Source organism: Heptranchias perlo, chromosome 35, assembly GCF_035084215.1.
Source record: "Heptranchias perlo isolate sHepPer1 chromosome 35, sHepPer1.hap1, whole genome shotgun sequence".
Taxonomy (NCBI): domain Eukaryota; kingdom Metazoa; phylum Chordata; class Chondrichthyes; order Hexanchiformes; family Hexanchidae; genus Heptranchias; species Heptranchias perlo.
In genome coordinates, this window is record NC_090359.1 from 3091792 (window position 1) to 3110790 (window position 18999).

The window sequence follows — 18999 nt, forward strand, 5'->3', positions numbered from 1 at the left end:
GAGGTGATGGATTCCTAATCCATTGTGCTCTGCACGCATGGTTTTGTATCTCATCCGCGCCATTATTGCATTTACCGTTTGATGTGTCGCTTCCTTCCTGAAATTCAACCAGATGTCTTGGGCCTCGCTCCAATCCGAAGCCACGGTGGATGAATTTTGCATTGCTCGCTGATCTCTGCTCAAATCAGCAAGGAAAAATTGGTGCACGGAGGTGTTGCGAGTGTAACATGTGAATAACGTGAAGGATCAAGAAAGTGCACAATGACGCCCCGGTAAAGCGAGTATCTATCCACAGATAATACCTGACCTGCTGAGTGTTGCCAGCAGTTTCTGGATTTATTTTTGAGCTTTCACGAGAGCCGTTTTCCTGACAACTTGAAACTTTACTCAAGGGCGCAGCTTCAAGAACAACTTTCTTGAGCTCTACTCACACACAACATCGCTCTTTACTTTCCGACACACTCGCTTTAAAATCTGGCTTATCCGCACACAGCTTCCTGCGCCACGAAAATTTGAAACACCTTTCGCTCTTGGCCTGCAATCGCTCCTTTTTCGCCACAGGCGCTCTTTACATTTATCGTCTACTCGATTCAATCCCATGTTTAAACAGAACTATTAAGATCAAGGCGGAATACTTCCGATCTTCCTGGGCCGCCCCAACTTGCCAAATGTGCACCTCTCAACCGCCACTCGCAGCTCTGTAGCGCTGCCCGTCGGTCACGCAACTCAACTGCTGAAAGAAAAAATCCAAAAAGCATCAAAACAAAATCCAGTTCTTCAGTTACCATCACCTGGATCACAAGATTCGACAAGTAAAATTCGTGAACAATCGGGCGGCTGTCTTTCCAGAGGCCAGCCCTGCTTTCATCGTGTTTGTCTGTCAAGCGGTCACGCAGATCGAAATGTGTCGACTGGTTTCAAGGCGCAAATGAACATTGGTGCGAATCGGACATCTGCCCAATAGAAACAGTGGTCACAGCAGAACAAATTTAAACGCGTGAGATCATGAAAGTGAATGCTGGAGTCGGCAATGCCGCAGGATAGTTTCCATGAAGTGGAAGGAAGAAAGGAAAGGCGGCATATTGGCTGTGGAAGGAAGAAAAAGTGGGGAAAACAGGCAAGTTTGAACTGTGGAGCATCCAGTACAGGCATGTGAGAGTGCTGGATTTGAAGGAATGGTGAGGTTTTTGCCAGCAACAAAAAATATTTCTTTTTTGTGCAAAAGATTGATTTCTTGCTGCATTCTATTAGTGTATGTGGTAGAGAACAAAAGAGGTAATCGAAACTACACTGTAGCTCGTATTCAAACCGAACAAACTGCGACCTCAACGCAGAGCATGGACGAGGATACGATCAAGGCGAAGCGCATCAGGTGGGGCAGTCATGCCCGAACAACAGCAATGTCGCGCCCGGTGCTGCTTGGAAAAGAAGGATGTTTGGTGATGACGAAAAAATAGCAAGCACTTTACACACTGGCAGCGGTGGGATTCGAAGCCACGCCCCCGAAGAGACTGGAGCCTAAATCCAGCGCCCTAGACCGCTGGGCCACGCTACCACCTGTCAAAGCTCTGCCTTCAGAATCTGATATCTGGTGATTGAAATGTGGTTTTCTTGCATTTTGACCTTTGAGTCGAGGATTTTCCATTGAACGAATCAAATAAATGGTCTTTCTGAGCAATATTCATGCGACGAGGTGGCCGAGTGTTTGAGGTGATGGATTCCTAATCCATTGTGCTCTGCACGCATGGTTTTGTATCTCATTCGCGCCATTATTGCATTTACCGTTTGATGCGTCGCTTCCTTCCTGAAATTCAACCAGATGTCTTGGGCCTCGCTCCAATCCGAAGCCACGGTGGATGAATTTTGCATTGCTCGCTGATCTCTGCTCAAATCAGCAAGGAAAAATTGGTGCACGGAGGTGTTGCGAGTGTAAGATGTGAATAACGTGAAGGATCAAGAAAGTGCACAATTACGCCCCGGTAAAGCGAGTATCTGTCCACAGATAATACCTGACCTGCTGAGTGTTGCCAGCAGTTTCTGGATTTATTTTTGAGCTTTCACTATAGCCGTTTTCCTGACAACTTTAAACTTTACTCAAGGGCGCAGCTTCAAGCACAACTTTCTTGAGCTCTACTCACACACAACATCGCTCTTTACTTTCCGACACACTCGCTTTAAAATCTGGCTTATCCGCACACAGCTTCCTGCGCCACGAAAATTTGAAACACCTTTCGCTCTTGGCCTGCAATCGCTCCTTTTTCGCCACAGGCGCTCTTTACATTTATCGTCTACTCGATTCAATCCCATGTTTAAACAGAACTATTAAGATCAAGGCGGAATACTTCCGATCTTCCTGGGCCGCCCCAACTTGCCAAATGTGCACCTCTCAACCGCCACTCGCAGCTCTGTAGCGCTGCCCGTCGGTCACGCAACTCAACTGCTGAAAGAAAAAATCCAAAAAGCATCAAAACAAAATCCAGTTCTTCAGTTACCATCACCTGGATCACAAGATTCGACAAGTAAAATTCGTGAACAATCGGGCGGCTGTCTTTCCAGAGGCCAGCCCTGCTTTCATCGTGTTTGTCTGTCGAGCGGTCACGCAGATCGAAATGTGTCGACTGGTTTCAAGGCGCAAATGAACATTGGTGCGAATCGGACATCTGCCCAATAGAAACAGTGGTCACAGCAGAACAAATTTAAACGCGTGAGATCATGAAAGTGAATGCTGGAGTCGGCAATGCCGCAGGATAGTTTCCATGAAGTGGAAGGAAGAAAGGAAAGGCGGCATATTGGCTGTGGAAGGAAGAAAAAGTGGGGAAAACAGGCCAGTTTGAACTGTGGAGCATCAAGTACAGGCATGTGAGAGTGCTGGATTTGAAGGAATGGTTCGGTTTTTGCCAGCAACAAAAAATATTTCTTTTTTGTGCAAAAGATTGATTTCTTGCTGCATTCTATTAGTGTATGTGGTAGAGAACAAAAGAGGTAATCGAAACTATACTGTAGCTCGTATTCAAACCGAACAAACTGCGACCTCAACGCAGAGCATGGACGAGGATACGATCAAGGCGAAGCGCATCAGGTGGGGCAGTCATGCCCGAACAACAGCAATGTCGCGCCCGGTGCTGCTTGGAAAAGAAGGATGTTTGGTGATGAGGAAAAAATAGCAAGCACTTTACACGTTGGCAGCGGTGGGATTCGAACCCACGCCCCCGAAGAGACTGGAGCCTTAATCCAGCGTCTTAGACCGCCCGTCCACGATACCACGTGTCAAATCTCTGCCTTCAGAATCTGATATCTGGTGATTGAAATGTGGTTTTCTTGCATTTTGACCTTTGAGTCGAGGATTTTCCATTGAACGAATCAAATAAATGGACTTTCTGAGCAATATTCATGCTACGAGGTGGCCGAGTGTTTGAGGTGATGGATTCCTAATCCATTGTGCTCTGCACGCATGGTTTTGTATCTCATTCGCGCCATTATTGCATTTACCGTTTGATGCGTCGCTTCCTTCCTGAAATTCAACCAGATGTCTTGGGCCTCGCTCCAATCCGAAGCCACGGTGGATGAATTTTGCATTGCTCGCTGATCTCTGCTCAAATCAGCAAGGAAAAATTGGTGCACGGAGGTGTTGCGAGTGTAAGATGTGAATAACGTGAAGGATCAAGAAAGTGCACAATTACGCCCCGGTAAAGCGAGTATCTGTCCACAGATAGTACCTGACCTGCTGAGTGTTGCCAGCAGTTTCTGGATTTATTTTTGAGCTTTCACTATAGCCGTTTTCCTGACAACTTGAAACTTTACTCAAGGGCGCAGCTTCAAGCACAACTTTCTTGAGCTCTACTCACACACAACATCGCTCTTTACTTTCCGACACACTCGCTTTAAAATCTGGCTTATCCGCACACAGCTTCCTGCGCCACGAAAATTTGAAACACCTTTCGCTCTTGGCCTGCAATCGCTCCTTTTTCGCCACAGGCGCTCTTTACATTTATCCTCTACTCGATTCAATCCCATGTTTAAACAGAACTATTAAGATCAAGGCGGAATACTTCCGATCTTCCTGGGCCGCCCCAACTTGCCAAATGTGCACCTCTCAACCGCCACTCGCAGCTCTGTAGCTCTGCCCGTCGGTCACGCAACTCAACTGCTGAAAGAAAAAATCCAAAAAGCATCAAAACAAAATCCAGTTCTTCAGTTACCATCACCTGGATCACAAGATTCGACAAGTAAAATTCGTGAACAATCGGGCGGCTGTCTTTCCAGAGGCCAGCCCTGCTTTCATCGTGTTTGTCTGTCGAGCGGTCACGCAGATCGAAATGTGTCGACTGGTTTCAAGGCGCAAATGAACATTGGTGCGAATCGGACATCTGCCCAATAGAAACAGTGGTCACAGCAGAACAAATTTAAACGCGTGAGATCATGAAAGTGAATGCTGGAGTCGGCAATGCCGCAGGATAGTTTCCATGAAGTGGATGGAAGAAAGGAAAGGCGGCATATTGGCTGTGGAAGGAAGAAAAAGTGGGGAAAACAGGCCAGTTTGAACTGTGGAGCATCAAGTACAGGCATGTGAGAGTGCTGGATTTGAAGGAATGGTTCGGTTTTTGCCAGCAAAAGATTGATTTCTTGCTGCATTCTATTAGTGTATGTGGTAGAGAACAAAAGAGGTAATCGAAACTATACTGTAGCTCGTATTCAAACCGAACAAACTGCGACCTCAACGCAGAGCATGGACGAGGATACGATCAAGGCGAAGCGCATCAGGTGGGGCAGTCATGCCCGAACAACAGCAATGTCGCGCCCGGTGCTGCTTGGAAAAGAAGGATGTTTGGTGATGAGGAAAAAATAGCAAGCACTTTACACGCTGGCAGCGGTGGGATTCGAACCCACGCCCCCGAAGAGACTGGAGCATTAATCCAGCGCCTTAGACCGCTCGTCCACGCTACCACCTGTCAAAGCTCTGCCTTCAGAATCTGATATCTGGTGATTGAAATGTGGTTTTCTTGCATTTTGACCTTTGAGTCGAGGATTTTCCATTGAACGAATCAAATAAATGGTCTTTCTGAGCAATATTCATGCGACGAGGTGGCCGAGTGTTTGAGGTGATGGATTCCTAATCCATTGTGCTCTGCACGCATGGTTTTGTATCTCATCCGCGCCATTATTGCATTTACTGTTTGATGTGTCGCTTCCTTCCTGAAATTCAAACAGATGTCTTGCGCCTCGCTCCAATCCGAAGCCACGGTGGATGAATTTTGCATTGCTCGCTGATCTCTGCTCAAATCAGCAAGGAAAAATTGGTGCACGGAGGTGTTGCGAGTGTAAGATGTGAATAACGTGAAGGATCAAGAAAGTGCACAATGACGCCCCGGTAAAGCGAGTATCTATCCACAGATAATACCTGACCTGCTGAGTGTTGCCAGCAGTTTCTGGATTTATTTTTGAGCTTTCACTATAGCCGTTTTCCTGACAACTTGAAACTTTACTCAAGGGCGCAGCTTCAAGAACAACTTTCTTGAGCTCTACTCACACACAACATCGCTCTTTACTTTCCGACACACTCGCTTTAAAATCTGGCTTATCCGCACACAGCTTCCTGCGCCACGAAAATTTGAAACACCTTTCGCTCTTGGCCTGCAATCGCTCCTTTTTCGCCACAGGCGCTCTTTACATTTATCGTCTACTCGATTCAATCCCATGTTTAAACAGAACTATTAAGATCAAGGCGGAATACTTCCGATCTTCCTGGGCCGCCCCAACTTGCCAAATGTGCACCTCTCAACCGCCACTCGCAGCTCTGTAGCGCTGCCCGTCGGTCACGCAACTCAACTGCTGAAAGAAAAAATCCAAAAAGCATCAAAACAAAATCCAGTTCTTCAGTTACCATCACTTGGATCACAAGATTCGACAAGTAAAATTCGTGAACAATCGGGCGGCTGTCTTTCCAGAGGCCAGCCCTGCTTTCATCGTGTTTGTCTGTCAAGCGGTCACGCAGATCGAAATGTGTCGACTGGTTTCAAGGCGCAAATGAACATTGGTGCGAATCGGACATCTGCCCAATAGAAACAGTGGTCACAGCAGAACAAATTTAAACGCGTGAGATCATGAAAGTGAATGCTGGAGTCGGCAATGCCGCAGGATAGTTTCCATGAAGTGGAAGGAAGAAAGGAAAGGCGGCATATTGGCTGTGGAAGGAAGAAAAAGTTGGGAAAACAGGCCAGTTTGAACTGTGGAGCATCAAGTACAGGCATGTGAGAGTGCTGGATTTGAAGGAATGGTTCGGTTTTTGCCAGCAACAAAAAATATTTCTTTTTTGTGCAAAAGATTGATTTCTTGCTGCATTCTATTAGTGTATGTGTTAGAGAACAAAAGAGGGAATCGAAACTACACTGTAGCTCGGATTCAAACCGAACAAACTGCGACCTCAACGCAGAGCATGGACGAGGATACGATCAAGGCGAAGCGCATCAGGTGGGGCAGTCATGCCCGAACAACAGCAATGTCGCGCCCGGTGCTGCTTGGAAAAGAAGGATGTTTGGTGATGACGAAAATATAGCAAGCACTTTACATGTTGGCAGCGGTGGGATTCGAACCCACGCCCCCGAAGAGACTGGAGCCTAAATCCAGCGTCTTAGTCCGCTCGGCCACGCTACCACGTGTCAAAGCTCTGCCTTCAGAATCTGATATCTGGTGATTGAAATGTGGTTTTCTTGCATTTTGACCTTTGAGTCGAGGATTTTCCATTGAACGAATCAAATAAATGGACTTTCTGAACAATATTCATGCGACGAGGTGGCCGAGTGTTTGAGGTGATGGATTCCTAATCCATTGTGCTCTGCACGCATGGTTTTGTATCTCATTCGCGCCATTATTGCATTTACCGTTTGATGCGTCGCTTCCTTCCTGAAATTCAACCAGATGTCTTGGGCCTCGCTCCAATCCGAAGCCACGGTGGATGAATTTTGCATTGCTCGCTGATCTCTGCTCAAATCAGCAAGGAAAAATTGGTGCACGGAGGTGTTGCGAGTGTAAGATGTGAATAACGTGAAGGATCAAGAAAGTGCACAATTACGCCCCGGTAAAGCGAGTATCTGTCCACAGATAATACCTGACCTGCTGAGTGTTGCCAGCAGTTTCTGGATTTATTTTTGAGCTTTCACTATAGCCGTTTTCCTGACAACTTTAAACTTTACTCAAGGGCGCAGCTTCAAGCACAACTTTCTTGAGCTCTACTCACACACAACATCGCTCTTTACTTTCCGACACACTCGCTTTAAAATCTGGCTTATCCGCACACAGCTTCCTGCGCCACGAAAATTTGAAACACCTTTCGCTCTTGGCCTGCAATCGCTCCTTTTTCGCCACAGGCGCTCTTTACATTTATCGTCTACTCGATTCAATCCCATGTTTAAACAGAACTATTAAGATCAAGGCGGAATACTTCCGATCTTCCTGGGCCGCCCCAACTTGCCAAATGTGCACCTCTCAACCGCCACTCGCAGCTCTGTAGCGCTGCCCGTCGGTCACGCAACTCAACTGCTGAAAGAAAAAATCCAAAAAGCATCAAAACAAAATCCAGTTCTTCAGTTACCATCACCTGGATCACAAGATTCGACAAGTAAAATTCGTGAACAATCGGGCGGCTGTCTTTCCAGAGGCCAGCCCTGCTTTCATCGTGTTTGTCTGTCGAGCGGTCACGCAGATCGAAATGTGTCGACTGGTTTCAAGGCGCAAATGAACATTGGTGCGAATCGGACATCTGCCCAATAGAAACAGTGGTCACAGCAGAACAAATTTAAACGCGTGAGATCATGAAAGTGAATGCTGGAGTCGGCAATGCCGCAGGATAGTTTCCATGAAGTGGAAGGAAGAAAGGAAAGGCGGCATATTGGCTGTGGAAGGAAGAAAAAGTGGGGAAAACAGGCCAGTTTGAACTGTGGAGCATCAAGTACAGGCATGTGAGAGTGCTGGATTTGAAGGAATGGTTCGGTTTTTGCCAGCAACAAAAAATATTTCTTTTTTGTGCAAAAGATTGATTTCTTGCTGCATTCTATTAGTGTATGTGGTAGAGAACAAAAGAGGTAATCGAAACGATACTGTTGCTCGTATTCAAACCGAACAAACTGCGACCTCAACGCAGAGCATGGACGAGGATACGATCAAGGCGAAGCGCATCAGGTGGGGCAGTCATGCCCGAACAACAGCAATGTCGCGCCCGGTGCTGCTTGGAAAAGAAGGATGTTTGGTGATGAGGAAAAAATAGCAAGCACTTTACACGTTGGCAGCGGTGGGATTCGAACCCACGCCCCCGAAGAGACTGGAGCCTTAATCCAGCGTCTTAGACCGCCCGTCCACGATACCACGTGTCAAATCTCTGCCTTCAGAATCTGATATCTGGTGATTGAAATGTGGTTTTCTTGCATTTTGACCTTTGAGTCGAGGATTTTCCATTGAACGAATCAAATAAATGGACTTTCTGAGCAATATTCATGCTACGAGGTGGCCGAGTGTTTGAGGTGATGGATTCCTAATCCATTGTGCTCTGCACGCATGGTTTTGTATCTCATTCGCGCCATTATTGCATTTACCGTTTGATGCGTCGCTTCCTTCCTGAAATTCAACCAGATGTCTTGGGCCTCGCTCCAATCCGAAGCCACGGTGGATGAATTTTGCATTGCTCGCTGATCTCTGCTCAAATCAGCAAGGAAAAATTGGTGCACGGAGGTGTTGCGAGTGTAAGATGTGAATAACGTGAAGGATCAAGAAAGTGCACAATTACGCCCCGGTAAAGCGAGTATCTGTCCACAGATAGTACCTGACCTGCTGAGTGTTGCCAGCAGTTTCTGGATTTATTTTTGAGCTTTCACTATAGCCGTTTTCCTGACAACTTGAAACTTTACTCAAGGGCGCAGCTTCAAGCACAACTTTCTTGAGCTCTACTCACACACAACATCGCTCTTTACTTTCCGACACACTCGCTTTAAAATCTGGCTTATCCGCACACAGCTTCCTGCGCCACGAAAATTTGAAACACCTTTCGCTCTTGGCCTGCAATCGCTCCTTTTTCGCCACAGGCGCTCTTTACATTTATCCTCTACTCGATTCAATCCCATGTTTAAACAGAACTATTAAGATCAAGGCGGAATACTTCCGATCTTCCTGGGCCGCCCCAACTTGCCAAATGTGCACCTCTCAACCGCCACTCGCAGCTCTGTAGCTCTGCCCGTCGGTCACGCAACTCAACTGCTGAAAGAAAAAATCCAAAAAGCATCAAAACAAAATCCAGTTCTTCAGTTACCATCACCTGGATCACAAGATTCGACAAGTAAAATTCGTGAACAATCGGGCGGCTGTCTTTCCAGAGGCCAGCCCTGCTTTCATCGTGTTTGTCTGTCGAGCGGTCACGCAGATCGAAATGTGTCGACTGGTTTCAAGGCGCAAATGAACATTGGTGCGAATCGGACATCTGCCCAATAGAAACAGTGGTCACAGCAGAACAAATTTAAACGCGTGAGATCATGAAAGTGAATGCTGGAGTCGGCAATGCCGCAGGATAGTTTCCATGAAGTGGATGGAAGAAAGGAAAGGCGGCATATTGGCTGTGGAAGGAAGAAAAAGTGGGGAAAACAGGCCAGTTTGAACTGTGGAGCATCAAGTACAGGCATGTGAGAGTGCTGGATTTGAAGGAATGGTTCGGTTTTTGCCAGCAAAAGATTGATTTCTTGCTGCATTCTATTAGTGTATGTGGTAGAGAACAAAAGAGGTAATCGAAACTATACTGTAGCTCGTATTCAAACCGAACAAACTGCGACCTCAACGCAGAGCATGGACGAGGATACGATCAAGGCGAAGCGCATCAGGTGGGGCAGTCATGCCCGAACAACAGCAATGTCGCGCCCGGTGCTGCTTGGAAAAGAAGGATGTTTGGTGATGAGGAAAAAATAGCAAGCACTTTACACGCTGGCAGCGGTGGGATTCGAACCCACGCCCCCGAAGAGACTGGAGCATTAATCCAGCGCCTTAGACCGCTCGTCCACGCTACCACCTGTCAAAGCTCTGCCTTCAGAATCTGATATCTGGTGATTGAAATGTGGTTTTCTTGCATTTTGACCTTTGAGTCGAGGATTTTCCATTGAACGAATCAAATAAATGGTCTTCCTGAGCAATATTCATGCGACGAGGTGGCCGAGTGTTTGAGGTGATGGATTCCTAATCCATTGTGCTCTGCACGCATGGTTTTGTATCTCATCCGCGCCATTATTGCATTGACCGTTTGATGTGTCGCTTCCTTCCTGAAATTCAACCAGATGTCTTGGGCCTCGCTCCAATCCGAAGCCACGGTGGGTGAATTTTGCATTGCTCGCTGATCTCTGCTCAAATCAGCAAGGAAAAATTGGTGCACGGAGGTGTTGCGAGTGTAAGATGTGAATAACGTGAAGGATCAAGAAAGTGCACAATGACGCCCCAGTAAAGCGAGTATCTATCCACAGATAATACCTGACCTGCTGAGTGTTGCCAGCAGTTTCTGGATTTATTTTTGAGCTTTCACTATAGCCGTTTTCCTGACAACTTGAAACTTTACTCAAGGGCGCAGCTTCAAGCACAACTTTCTTGAGCTCTACTCACACACAACATCGCTCTTTACTTTCCGACACACTCGCTTTAAAATCTGGCTTATCCGCACACAGCTTCCTGCGCCACGAAAATTTGAAACACCTTTCGCTCTTGGCCTGCAATCACTCCTTTTTCGCCACAGGCGCTCTTTACATTTATCCTCTACTCGATTCAATCCCATGTTTAAACAGAACTATTAAGATCAAGGCGGAATACTTCCGATCTTCCTGGGCCGCCCCAACTTGCCAAATGTGCACCTCTCAACTGGCACTCGCAGCTCTGTCGCGCTGCCCGTCGGTCACGCAACTCAACTGCTGAAAGAAAAAATCCAAAAAGCATCAAAACAAAATCCAGTTCTTCAGTTACCATCACCTGGATCACAAGATTCGACAAGTAAAATTCGTGAACAATCGGGCGGCTGTCTTTCCAGAGGCCAGCCCTGCTTTCATCGTGTTTGTCTGTTGAGCGGTCACGCAGATCGAAATGTGTCGACTGGTTTCAAGGCGCAAATGAACATTGGTGCGAATCGGACATCTGCCCAATAGAAACAGTGGTCACAGCAGAACAAATTTAAACGCGTGAGATCATGAAAGTGAATGCTGGAGTCGGCAATGCCGCAGGATAGTTTCCATGAAGTGGAAGGAAGAAAGGAAAGGCGGCATATTGGCTGTGGAAGGAAGAAAAAGTTGGGAAAACAGGCCAGTTTGAACTGTGGAGCATCAAGTACAGGCATGTGAGAGTGCTGGATTTGAAGGAATGGTTAGGTTTTTGCCAGCAACAAAAAATATTTATTTTGCACAAAAAATATTTATTTTTTGTGCAAAAGATTGATTTCTTGCTGCATTCTATTAGTGTATGTGGTGGAGAACAAAAGAGGTAATCGAAACTATACTGTAGCTCGTATTCAAACCGAACAAACTGCGACCTCAACGCAGAGCATGGACGAGGATACGATCAAGGCGAAGCGCATCAGGTGGGGCAGTGATGCCCGAACAACAGCAATGTTGCGCCCGGTGCTGCTTGGAAAAGAAGGATGTTTGGTGATGAGGAAAAAATAGCAAGCACTTTACACGCTGGCAGCGGTGGGATTCGAACCCACGCCCCCGAAGAGACTGGAGCCTGAATCCAGCGCCTTAGACCGCTCGGCCACGCTACCACGTGTGAAAGCTCTGCCTTCAGAATCTGATATCTGGTGATTGAAATGTGGTTTTCTTGCATTTTGACCTTTGAGTCGAGGATTTTCCATTGAACGAATCAAATAAATGGACTTTCTGAGCAATATTCATGCGACGAAGTGGCCGAGTGTTTGAGGTGATGGATTCCTAATCCATTGTGCTCTGCACGCATGGTTTTGTATCTCATCCGCGCCATTATTGCATTTACCGTTTGATGTGTCGCTTCCTTCCTGAAATTCAACCAGATGTCTTGGGCCTCGCTCCAATCCGAAGCCACGGTGGATGAATTTTGCATTGCTCGCTGATCTCTGCTCAAATCAGCAAGGAAAAATTGGTGCACGGAGGTGTTGCGAGTGTAAGATGAGAATAACGTGAAGGATCAAGAAAGTGCACAATGACGCCCCGGTAAAGCGAGTATCTGTCCACAGATAATACCTGACCTGCTGAGTGTTGCCAGCAGTTTCTGGATTTATTTTTGAGCTTTCACTATAGCCGTTTTCCTGACAACTTGAAACTTTACTCAAGGGCGCAGCTTCAAGCACAACTTTCTTGAGCTCTACTCACACACAACATCGCTCTTTACTTTCCAACACACTCGCTTTAAAATCTGGCTTATCCGCACACAGCTTCCTGCGCCACAAAAATTTGAAACACCTTTCGCACTTGGCCTGCAATCGCTCCTTTTTCGCCACAGGCGCTCTTTACATTTATCCTCTACTCGATTCAATCCCATGTTTAAACAGAACTATTAAGATCAAGGCGGAATACTTCCGATCTTCCTGGGCCGCGCCAACTTGCCAAATGTGCACCTCTCAACCGCCACTCGCAGCTCTGTCGCGCTGCCCGTCGGTCACGCAACTCAACTGCTGAAAGAAAAAATCCAAAAAGCATCAAAACAAAATCCAGTTCTTCAGTTACCATCACCTGGATCACAAGATTCGACAAGTAAAATTCGTGAACAATCGGGCGGCTGTCTTTCCAGAGGCCAGCCCTGCTTTCATCGTGTTTGTCTGTCGAGCGGTCACGCAGATCGAAATGTGTCGACTGGTTTCAAGGCGCAAATGAACATTGGTGCGAATCGGACATCTGCCCAATAGAAACAGTGGTCACAGCAGAACAAATTTAAACGCGTGAGATCATGAAAGTGAATGCTGGAATCGGCAATGCCGCAGGATAGTTTCCATGAAGTGGAAGGAAGAAAGGAAAGGCGGCATATTGGCTGTGGAAGGAAGAAAAAGTGGGGAAAACAGGCCAGTTTGAACTTTGGAGCATCAAGTACAGGCATGTGAGAGTGCTGAATTTGAAGGAATGGTTCGGTTTTTGCCAGAAACAAAAAATATTTCTTTTTTGTGCAAAAGATTGATTTCTTGCTGCATTCTATTAGTGTATGTGGTGGAGAACAAAAGAGGTAATCGAAACTATACTGCAGCTCGTATTGAAACCGAACAAACTGCGACCTCAACGAGGATACGATCAAGGCGAAGCGCATCAGGTGGGGCAGTCATGCCCGAACAACAGCAATGTCGCGCCCGGTGCTGCTTGGAAAAGAAGGATGTTTGGTGATGAGGAAAAAATAGCAACCCCTAACACGCTGGCAGCGGTGGGATTCGAACCCACGCCACCGAAGAGACTGGAGCCTTAATCCAGAGCCTTAGACCGCTCGGACACGCTACCACCTGTCAAAGCTCTGCCTTCAGAATCTGATATCTGGTGATTGAAAAGTGGTTTTCTTGCATTTTGACCTTTGAGTCGAGGATTTTCCATTGAACGAATCAAATAAATGGGCTTTCTGAGCAATATTCATGCGACGAGGTGGCCGAGTGTTTGAGGTGATGGATTCCTAATCCATTGTGCTCTGCACGCATGGTTTTGTATCTCATCCGCGCCATTATTGCATTTACCGTTTGATGTGTCGCTTCCTTCCTGAAATTCAACCAGATGTCTTGGGCCTCGCTCCAATCCGAAGCCACGGTGGATGAATTTTGCATTGCTCGCTGATCTCTGCTCAAATCAGCAAGGAAAAATTGGTGCACGGAGGTGTTGCGAGTGTAAGATGTGAATAACTTGAAGGATCAAGAAAGTGCACAATGACGCCCCGGTAAAGCGAGTTTCTGTCCACAGATAATACCTGACCTGCTGAGTGTTGCCAGCAGTTTCTGGATTTATTTTTGAGCTTTCACTATAGCCGTTTTCCTGACAACTTGAAACTTTACTCAAGGGCGCAGCTTCAAGCACAACTTTCTTGAGCTCTACTCACACACAACATCGCTCTTTACTTTCCGACACACTCGCTTTAAAATCTGGCTTATCCGCACACAGCTTCCTGCGCCACGAAAATTTGAAACACCTTTCGCTCTTGGCCTGCAATCGCTCCTTTTTCGCCACAGGCGCTCTTTACATTTATCGTCTACTCGATTCAATCCCATGTTTAAACAGAACTATTAAGATCAAGGCGGAATACTTCCGATCTTCCTGGGCCGCCCCAAATTGCCAAATGTGCAACTCTCAACCGCCACTCGCAGCTCTGTAGCGCTGCCCGTCGGTCAGGCAACTCAACTGCTGAAAGAAAAAATCCAAAAAGCATCAAAACAAAATCCAGTTCTTCAGTTACCATCACCTGGATCACAAGATTCGACAAGTAAAATTCGTGAACAATCGGGCGGCTGTCTTTCCAGAGGCCAGCCCTGCTTTCATCGTGTTTGTCTGTCAAGCGGTCACGCAGATCGAAATGTGTCGACTGGTTTCAAGGCGCAAATGAACATTGGTGCGAATCGGACATCTGCCCAATAGAAACAGTGGTCACAGCAGAACAAATTTAAACGCGTGAGATCATGAAAGTGAATGCTGGAGTCGGCAATGCCGCAGGATAGTTTCCATGAAGTGGAAGGAAGAAAGGAAAGGCGGCATATTGGCTGTGGAAGGAAGAAAAAGTTGGGAAAACAGGCCAGTTTGAACTGTGGAGCATCAAGTACAGGCATGTGAGAGTGCTGGATTTGAAGGAATGGTTAGGTTTTTGCCAGCAACAAAAAATATTTCTTTTTTGTGCAAAAGATTGATTTCTTGCTGCATTCTATTAGTGTATGTGGTAGAGAACAAAAGAGGTAATCGAAACTATACTGTAGCTCGTATTCAAACCGAACAAACTGCGACCTCAACGCAGAGCATGGACGAGGATACGATCAAGGCGAAGCGCATCAGGTGGGGCAGTCATGCCCGAACAACAGCAATGTCGCGCCCGGTGCTGCTTGGAAAAGAAGGATGTTTGGTGATGAGGAAAAAATAGCAAGCACTTTACACGTTGGCAGCGGTGGGATTCGAACCCACGCCCCCGAAGAGACTGGAGCCTTAATCCAGCGCCTTAGACCGCTCGGCCACGCTACCACCTGTCAAAGCTCTGCCTTCAGAATCTGATATCTGGTGATTGAAATGTGGTTTTCTTGCATTTTGACCTTTGAGTCGAGGATTTTCCATTGAAAAAATCAAATAAATGGTCTTTCTGAGCAATATTCATGCGACGAGGTGGCCGAGTGTTTGAGGTGATGGATTCCTAATCCATTGTGCTCTGCACGCATGGTTTTGTATCTCATCCGCGCCATTATTGCATTTACCGTTTGATGTGTCGCTTCCTTCCTGAAATTCAACCAGATGTCTTGGGCCTCGCTCCAATCCGAAGCCACGGTGGATGAATTTTGCATTGCTCGCTGATCTCTGCTCAAATCAGCAAGGAAAAATTGGTGCACGGAGGTGTTGCGAGTGTAAGATGTGAATAACGTGAAGGATCAAGAAAGTGCACAATGACGCCCCGGTAAAGCGAGTATCTATCCACAGATAATACCTGACCTGCTGAGTGTTGCCAGCAGTTTCTGGATTTATTTTTGAGCTTTCACTATAGCCGTTTTCCTGACAACTTTAAACTTTACTCAAGGGCGCAGCTTCAAGCACAACTTTCTTGAGCTCTACTCACACACAACATCGCTCTTTACTTTTCGACACACTCGCTTTAAAATCTGGCTTATCCGCACACAGCTTCCTGCGCCACGAAAATTTGAAACACCTTTCGCTCTTGGCCTGAAATCGCTCCTTTTTCGCCACAGGCGCTCTTTACATTTATCCTCTACTCGATTCAATCCCATGTTTAAACAGAACTATTAAGATCAAGGCGGAATACTTCCGATCTTCCTGGGCCGCCCCAACTTGCCAAATGTGCACCTCTCAACCGCCACTCGCAGCTCTGTCGCGCTGCCCGTCGGTCACGCAACTCAACTGCTGAAAGAAAAAATCCAAAAAGCATCATAACAAAATCCAGTTCTTCAGTTACCATCACCTGGATCACAAGATTCGACAAGTAAAATTCGTGAACAATCGGGCGGCTGTCTTTCCAGAGGCCAGCCCTGCTTTCATCGTGTTTGTCTGTCGAGCGGTCACGCAGATCGAAATGTGTCGACTGGTTTCAAGGCGCAAATGAACATTGGTGCGAATCGGACATCTGCCCAATAGAAACAGTGGTCACAGCAGAACAAATTTAAACGCGTGAGATCATGAAAGTGAATGCTGGAGTCGGCAATGCCGCAGGATAGTTTCCATGAAGTGGAAGGAAGAAAGGAAAGGCGGCATATTGGCTGTGGAAGGAAGAAAAAGTGGGGAAAACAGGCCAGTTTGAACTGTGGAGCATCAAGTACAGGCATGTGAGAGTGCTGGATTTGAAGGAATGGTTCGGTTTTTGCCAGCAACAAAAAATATTTCTTTTTTGTGCAAAAGATTGATTTCTTGCTGCATTCTATTAGTGTATGTGGTAGAGAACAAAAGAGGTAATCGAAACTATACTGTAGCTCGTATTCAAATCGAACAAACTGCGACCTCAACGCAGAGCATGGACGAGGATACGATCAAGGCGAAGCGCATCAGGTGGGGCAGTCATGCCCGAACAACAGCAATGTCGCGCCCGGTGCTGCTTGGAAAAGAAGGATGTTTGGTGATGAGGAAAAAATAGCAAGCACTTTACACGCTGGCAGCGGTGGGATTCGAACCCACGCCCCCGAAGAGACTGGAGCCTTAATCCAGCGCCTTAGACCGCTCGGCCACGCTACCACCTGTCAAAACTCTGCCTTCAGAATCTGATATCTGGTGATTGAAATGTGGTTTTCTTGCATTTTGACCTTTGAGTCGAGGATTTTCCATTGAACGAATCAAATAAATGGTCTTCCTGAGCAATATTCATGCGACGAGGTGGCCGAGTGTTTGAGGTGATGGATTCCTAATCCATTGTGCTCTGCACGCATGGTTTTGTATCTCATCCGCGCCATTATTGCATTTACCGTTTGATGTGTCGCTTCCTTCCTGAAATTCAACCAGATGTCTTGGGCCTCGCTCCAATCCGAAGCCACGGTGGATGAATTTTGCATTGCTCGCTGATCTCTGCTCAAATCAGCAAGGAAAAATTGGTGCACGGAGGTGTTGCGAGTGTAAGATGTGAATAACGTGAAGGATCAAGAAAGTGCACAATGACGCCCCGGTAAAGCGAGTATCTATCCACAGATAATACCTGACCTGCTGAGTGTTGCCAGCAGTTTCTGGATTTATTTTTGAGCTTTCACTATAGCCGTTTTCCTGACAACTTGAAACTTTACTCAAGGGCGCAGCTTCAAGCACAACTTTCTTGAGCTCTACTCACACACAACATCGCTCTTTACTTTCCGACACACTCGCTTTAAAATCTGGCTTATCCGCACACAGCTTCCTGCGCCACGAAAATTTGAAACACCTTTCGCTCTTGGCCTGCAATCGCTCCTTTTTCGCCACAGGCGCTCTTTACATTTATCCTCTACTCGATTCAATCCCATGTTTAAACAGAACTATTAAGATCAAGGCGTAATACTTCCGATCTTCCTGGGCCGCCCCAACTTGCCAAATGTGCACCTCTCAACCGCCACTCGCAGCTCTGTCGCGCTGCCCGTCGGTCACGCAACTCAACTGCTGAAAGAAAAAATCCAAAAAGCATCAAAACAAAATCCAGTTCTTCAGTTACCATCACCTGGATCACAAGATTCGACAAGTAAAATTCGTGAACAATCGGGCGGCTGTCTTTCCAGAGGCCAGCCCTGCTTTCATCGTGTTTGTCTGTCGAGCGGTCACGCAGATCGAAATGTGTCCACTGGTTTCAAGGCGCAAATGAACATTGGTGCGAATCGGACATCTGCCCAATAGAAACAGTGGTCACAGCAGGACAAATTTAAACGCGTGAGATCATGAAAGTTAATGTTGGAGTCGGCAATGCCGCAGGATAGTTTCCATGAAGTGGAAGGAAGAAAGGAAAGGCGGCATATTGGCTGTGGAAGGAAAAAAAAGTGGGGAAAACAGGCCAGTTTGAACTGTGGTGCATCAAGTACCGGCATGTGAGAGTGCTGGATTTGAAGGAATGGTTAGGTTTTTGCCAGCAACAAAAAATATTTCTTTTTTGTGCGAAAGATTGATTTCTTGCTGCATTCTATTAGTGTATGTGGTAGAGAACAAAAGAGGTAATCGAAACTATACTGTAGCTCGTATTCAAACCGAACAAACTGCGACCTCAACGCAGAGCATGGACGAGGATCCGATCAAGGCGAAGCGCATCAGGTGGGGCAGTCATGCCCGAACAACAGCAATGTTGCGCCCGGTGCTGCTTGGAAAAGAAGGATGTTTGGTGATGAGGAAAAAGTAGCAAGCACTTTACACGCTGGCAGCGGTGGGATTCGAACCCACGCCCCCGAAGAGACTGGAGCCTTAATCCAGCGTCCGAGACCACTCGGCCACGCTACCACCTGTCAAAGCTCTGCCTTCAGAATCTGATATCTGGTGATTGAAATGTGGTTTTCTTGCATTTTGACCTTTGAGTCGAGGATTTTCCATTGAACGAATCAAATAAATGGACTTTCTGAGCAATATTCATGCGACGAGGTGGCCGAGTGATTGAGGTGATGGATTCCTAATCCATTGTGCTCTGCACGCATGGTTTTGTATGTCATTCGCGCTATTATTGCATTTACCGTTTAATGCGTCGCTTCCTTCCTGAAATTCAACCAGATGTCTTGGGCCTCGCTCCAATCCGAAGCCACGGTGGATGAATTTTGCATTGCTCGCTGATCTCTGCTCAAATCAGCAAGGAAAAATTGGTGCACGGAGGTGTTGCGAGTGTAAGATGTGAATAACGTGAAGGATCAAGAAAGTGCACAATTAC

At 46.7% G+C, this 18999-nt stretch overlaps 9 non-coding genes across 9 annotated transcripts; all 9 read right to left on the reverse strand.

Moving 5' to 3' along the window:
- Positions 1-1473: 1473 nt before the first annotated feature.
- On the reverse strand, positions 1474-1555 carry trnal-uag (transfer RNA leucine (anticodon UAG)). The gene has a single exon. It is a non-coding gene; the product is annotated as a tRNA-Leu (tRNA).
- A 3307-nt stretch (positions 1556-4862) lies between these two features.
- trnai-aau (transfer RNA isoleucine (anticodon AAU)) lies at positions 4863-4944 on the reverse strand. Its single transcript has one exon. It is a non-coding gene; the product is annotated as a tRNA-Ile (tRNA).
- A 1625-nt stretch (positions 4945-6569) lies between these two features.
- Positions 6570-6651, reverse strand: trnal-uag (transfer RNA leucine (anticodon UAG)). The gene has a single exon. It is a non-coding gene; the product is annotated as a tRNA-Leu (tRNA).
- Positions 6652-9958: 3307 nt separating this feature from the next.
- Positions 9959-10040, reverse strand: trnai-aau (transfer RNA isoleucine (anticodon AAU)). The gene has a single exon. It is a non-coding gene; the product is annotated as a tRNA-Ile (tRNA).
- A 1645-nt stretch (positions 10041-11685) lies between these two features.
- Positions 11686-11767, reverse strand: trnal-cag (transfer RNA leucine (anticodon CAG)). Its single transcript has one exon. It is a non-coding gene; the product is annotated as a tRNA-Leu (tRNA).
- A 1611-nt stretch (positions 11768-13378) lies between these two features.
- trnal-aag (transfer RNA leucine (anticodon AAG)) lies at positions 13379-13460 on the reverse strand. Its single transcript has one exon. It is a non-coding gene; the product is annotated as a tRNA-Leu (tRNA).
- Positions 13461-15085: 1625 nt separating this feature from the next.
- Positions 15086-15167, reverse strand: trnal-aag (transfer RNA leucine (anticodon AAG)). The gene has a single exon. It is a non-coding gene; the product is annotated as a tRNA-Leu (tRNA).
- A 1625-nt stretch (positions 15168-16792) lies between these two features.
- trnal-aag (transfer RNA leucine (anticodon AAG)) lies at positions 16793-16874 on the reverse strand. The gene has a single exon. It is a non-coding gene; the product is annotated as a tRNA-Leu (tRNA).
- Positions 16875-18499: 1625 nt separating this feature from the next.
- Positions 18500-18581, reverse strand: trnal-aag (transfer RNA leucine (anticodon AAG)). Its single transcript has one exon. It is a non-coding gene; the product is annotated as a tRNA-Leu (tRNA).
- Between the last annotated feature and the right edge of the window lie 418 nt (positions 18582-18999).